The sequence below is a fragment of the Gobio gobio genome, assembly GCF_949357685.1.
Source record: "Gobio gobio genome assembly, chromosome: 18".
NCBI classification, from domain to species: Eukaryota; Metazoa; Chordata; class Actinopteri; order Cypriniformes; family Gobionidae; genus Gobio; species Gobio gobio.
Window position 1 is genome coordinate 33611269 of NC_137111.1, and position 5747 is coordinate 33617015.

The following is a 5747-nucleotide window of genomic DNA, read 5'->3' on the forward strand; positions in this document are numbered from 1 at the left end:
TAATCACATTCACCTGTCCCTCATTCACTGATTGCATTCACCTGTGTCTCACCATCCTGTTAGTATCTGTCTATTTATACCATGGTCATGCATTCACACTCCGCGAAGTCTTGTTTAGTGTTACGCCCGTTTCACACATACTCCGTTTGCAGTGCGTATGCGGTGCGTATTTTTTTCCGTACCCATGTTAACGGATTACAGCTTTCACACTGCGCGCGGATGCTGTCCGTCAGTCCGTTCCAGGTGCGGTGCGTCTGCAGCAGTCCGGCGATCGTTTCCGTACCGAGTCTATTTTTTGCTGTGCTGCACTGCGGAATTAAAGTGACAGATCATTGTTCGCTTTAAAATAAACATGTACTGACACGAAAATCTAGTAATTTTACCACGGATGCATATAATTTAAAATATACTCTGTTTCAAAGTCAACACATGGCTTTTTTTTCTCGGGTAAAGCAAGGAAACGACACCTTACCTGGCATTTAGGTTAAAAAAAATGAAATAATGGAGAGCACATACGTTCCTGGAGGGGGAAAAACAAAGGTCTTTATGACCTGCTTTTAAAAGGGTTTAAAAACGAAAGAAAAGACGAAAGTCGGCTGTTTTTGCATATAGCCTATTGTACGTTTCTAATTTAAAATGTTTATAGGCTATAAGTTATATTTAAATGTTTTGCCACTTGTGTGAGCTAAATCTATAGGCTATAAATATAAATAGTGAATTGAATAAAACGTTGTTTAAATGTAGCCTACTACTACGTTAAAACGTGACATCTATGAAAGTGTAAACAAAGAGAATTGCAATTCTGACAAGCCATGTTCAGTAACAACTTTTGGATTTGAAAAAAAAAAGAAAAGAATAAATGCTGTGTTTGTGGTATACAACCACGGATCAGTTGCGTGCTGCAAACGCAGCATATATGAAAGCACAACAGCACATGCTGCTCCTGCACTGCATACGCACCGCAACAAGCACCGCAAACGCACTGCAGACGGAGTATGTGTGAAACGGGCGTTACGCTGCAATTCCGAGCATTCTCCTGTTTTTCTTGTCTGTTGGTTTTGGATATCTTGCCCTGTTCCCTGGATTACTCTCTTGCCTCTGGTCCCTGCCTGTTTTGTTTTTGTTTGTTTGTTTCTTTGTTTGGACTGCCTGTCTGTGTATGACCCCTGCCTGTACTTTGGATTACGCCTCTGGATTGTCCTGTAATAAAGCTGCATTTGGATCCACCTTCTGTCTCGGAGCAGTTCGTAACAGAAGACTTCGCCGCTATGAATCCAGCAGCACAGTTAATGCGTCTCCGTCAGGGAGATCGCCCCATCGAGGACTATGTAGAGGACTTCATTGAGCTGGCCCATTTGACTTCAATGGACGAGGTATGCCTCATGATATTTTTCAGAGGAGGACTATCTGAGCAACTCAGTTCTATCATGCCTTTGCATGATCCTAATTGCTTTCTAAAAAAGTACATTGACATTGCATTGCAACTGAGCGGTTCTGCTTTTACAGTGGGTATAATGGAGAAGGATAGTGACATACCCACTGCATCTGCTATGCATGTGTCTTCGGACGACATGGCCACCAGTCCAGTCGGGCCTGCAATTCACGCCAGTCCAGCCGAGCCCGCACTTCACGCCAAATCTGCCGAAGCCAAGGCAGTATGCGTCATGCCCGCCAAGCTAGAGTCTTCATCGCTGGTCCTGTCCAGCTCAGAGCCCTCGTCATCGCTGGTCCTGTCCAGCTCAGAGCCCTCTTCATCGCTGGTCCTGTCCAGCTCAGAGCCCTCGTCATCGCTGGTCCTGTCCAGCTCAGAGCCCTCTTCATCGCTGGTCCTGTCCAGCTCAGAGCCCTAGTCATCGCTGGTCCTGTCCAGCTCAGAGCCCTCTTCATCGCTGGTCCTGTCCAGCTCAGAGCCCTCGTCATCGCTGGTCCTGTCCAGCTCAGAGCCCTCTTCACCGCTGGTCCTGTCAAGCCCAGAGACAGAGCTTCACGTCACTTCTGCCGATCAGGGCCGTGCAGAGAGTTCTTCAGAGGCAGGGGCTCAAATGTAAAAAAGGGGCAATATGTAAATATATATATATTAGGGGTGTAACGGTACACAAAACTGACGGTTCGGTACGTACCTCGGTTTTGAAGTCACGGTTTGCTACGGATTCGGTACAGCAGTTTTACAAAATTGCTTTTTATTAATTTTTATTCAACAGTGGTTTAATGAAAAAAAAAATTGTGTCTGTCCTTAAATTAATTCAGTTATAACTAAAAGTTTCTTAAAGATAATGCTGTAAACTATATAGGGAGCCCTTACATATTGCTATTAAAGATTAACAACAGAGCCCAAACTATTAGCCTAAATTCATTTGCTATTTATTTTTAGATATAAAAATCAACACTCATAAGCTTCACATAAGGCAGTTTTTGCATTAATATCTATATCTAATTTTTTTTCTTTTTTTCTCCAACTCGTTGTTGAAATATAATCATTTAGTGGCTGTAATTTTCATGACAGGTTTATTTAAACATACATTAAATAAACAAGACATCACTAACAGGCTAAGTGGAATATAATGAATATATATAGGCTAATATAACGAATAAATAGGCTAATATAGTGCATGTATTCAGTGAAAGAGTTAATCTCTCTAGTGAACTCTCAGCTGTGGACACTGAATGACTTCTGAGGTAAATGTGATTCTACATGACATTTTTTGTTTACAAGCTGTTTTATTGTCTTTCCGCGGTTGAAACACCGATGGAGCGATTACACATCATATGATACGTTTCAATAAGTTGTAATGTATCCTCAACATACCTTTAGATATTCATTTCTTTAGGAGGAGATGATCGCGTTCACTCGCGCGCTGCCGCTTGAAGTTGAACTGATACGCGTCTCTCTGTCACGTCACATAATAGAGCGTTAAAACGGCATTTATCGTTTGAATTTCGTGATAAAATGGACTGAATACTTAATATGTTCGTGTGGGAACTCGGATTTAAGTGTGTTCCGCGCTTTAAACAAGCCGACTGTTAACTGTTATAGATTGCATTCATAACCGTTCGGTACACGCGCGCACCATACCGAAAGCCCGAAACGTTAGTTCGTCTGTCCATGTAATTTTCAACCGATTTATGAATAAGAACAGAAAATTACCGCTCCACTTCACATGCCCAATGGAATTTGAACTTGCTTTGCCAGATCACGATTGGTTGGTGTATATACATGACAAACGCGCATTGGTGAATTGTGTAATACTTTAAAATATATAATATATAGATTTGTAATTAAATCAACACATTAGCTCTGATTATGGATGAAAAAAAAATATTGGTTTACTTTTTTTCCCACGAGGCCACACACTCTCTGAAAGGACCATATTTGGCTCGAGAGCCGCTTCCGAACAGAGGAAAATCAGCAATCAATCAAAACGCACGCAACCCATAGCAACGCGTTATGGCAACGCCTCAACAGAAATTGTCCGACTTTTGTGCCGTTCGTTACTATTGTATACATTGTCATCAATGTCATGTTATAATAATCACATTTATTTAGTTTTATTGACTACGATATTATCATTGATATTTGTCTGAGAGGGGCACTTTTGATTCATTTTGAAAAAGGGCAGGGGCTCGAGCACCCAAAGCCCCCCCCTCTGCACGTGCCTGCTGCCGATCCAGAGACAGAGCTTCACGTCACTTCTGTCGATCCAGAGACCGAGCTTCACGTCACTTCTGCCGATCCAGAGACAGAGCTTCACGTCACTTCTGCCGATCCAGAGACAGAGCTTCACGTCACTTCTGCCGATCCAGAGACAGAGCTTCACGTCACTTCTGCCGATCCAGAGACAGAGCTTCACGTCACGTCTGCCGATCCAGAGACTGAGCTCCACGTCACATCTGCCGATCCAGAGACAGAGCTTCACGTCACGTCTGCCGATCCAGAGACAGAGCTTCACGTCACGTCTGCCCGTCAAGAGTCTCGTCCCGCCGAGCCTGAATCTGTTCCTCTTCCTCTTCCCGTGTCTGTGTCTTCGGACAAGATGGCCGACTCCACGCCTGTGTCTCTTGACAAGATGGCTTCCGGTGAGCCAGTGTCTCCGTACAAGATGGCGGCCACCGAGCCAGTGTCCCAGGACAAGATGGTCTTCGCCGAACCAGTGTCCCAGGACAAGATGGTCTTCGCGGAGCCGGTGTCTGTTCCTGTTCCTGAGCCGGTGTCTGTTCCTGACCCGGTGTCTGGTCCTGTTTCTGAGCCGGCGTCTGTTCCTGTGCCATGGTCTCCTCCCTGGCCGCCTGAAGGGTCGTCTCCGCCCTGGTCGCCTGCACAGCCTGATCCGCCCTGGTCGCCTGCACAGCCTGATCCGCCGTGGCCTCCTAGCTTGCCGCAGTCTCCAGGTCGTTATCCGCTCCACGGGCCTGGCCCTCCATCCCGCCCCCGGGTCCGCCTCCGCTCCTCCTCCCTCCGTGACAGTTTTAGGAGCGTCTGGAATCCGCTCCTTAAAGGGGGGGCTATGTAACGATCACCAGCTGGAGTGCCCTTGAGAGCCACCAGAGGGCACTCCACACATAAGACTATTATCACTCACAAACTACATTTCCCATAACTCCCTGCCCGGACTCATCATCACTTTTCACTAATCACATTCACCTGTCCCTCATTCACTGATTGCATTCACCTGTGTCTCACCATCCTGTTAGTATCTGTCTATTTATACCATGGTCATGCATTCACACTCCGCGAAGTCTTGTTTAGTGTTACGCTGCAATTCCGAGCATTCTCCTGTTTTTCTTGTCTGTTGGTTTTGGATATCTTGCCCTGTTCCCTGGATTACTCTCTTGCCTCTGGTCCCTGCCTGTTTTGTTTTTGTTTGTTTGTTTGTTTGTTTGGACTGCCTGTCTGTGTATGACCCCTGCCTGTACTTTGGATTACGCCTCTGGATTGTCCTGTAATAAAGCTGCATTTGGATCCACCTTCTGTCTCGGAGCAGTTCGTAACAATATATATATATATATATATATATATATATATATATATATATATATATATATATATATATATATATATATATATATATATATATACATCTACATATATAGACACACACACATATATATATATATACATCTACATATATAGACACACACACATATATATATATATATATATATATATATATATATATATATATATATATATATATATATATATATATATATATATATATATATATATATATATATATATATATATATATATATATATATATATATATATATATATATATATATATATATATATATATATATATATATATATATATATATATATATATATATATATATATACATCTACATATATAGACACACACACACATATATATATATATATATATATATGTGTGTGTGTGTCTATATATGTAGATGGATGGATTGATGACGGTGGGGGTCTGTTTACCTCCAGTATGGCAGACAAGCAACATACCACATTCCTGAAAAATCCACTAAAGTAATCCTTCTGGACAGCTCTCTATCAACACCTTTAAAGAAGCGATTGCACGCACAAACCCAATTGACCATAAATTGTGAAACTGCTTTAGTGGATTTATGACCATTTAACCATGCCGATATTTACATATGACACTTTATGAATCTGCAGGCTCATTTGCATCACAGATGCTGTGGTAATTCAATGTTATTTATAAAGGAGAATGCAAACTTGATTTTTGCTCTTAGATCGCTCACAGACATTGAGAAAC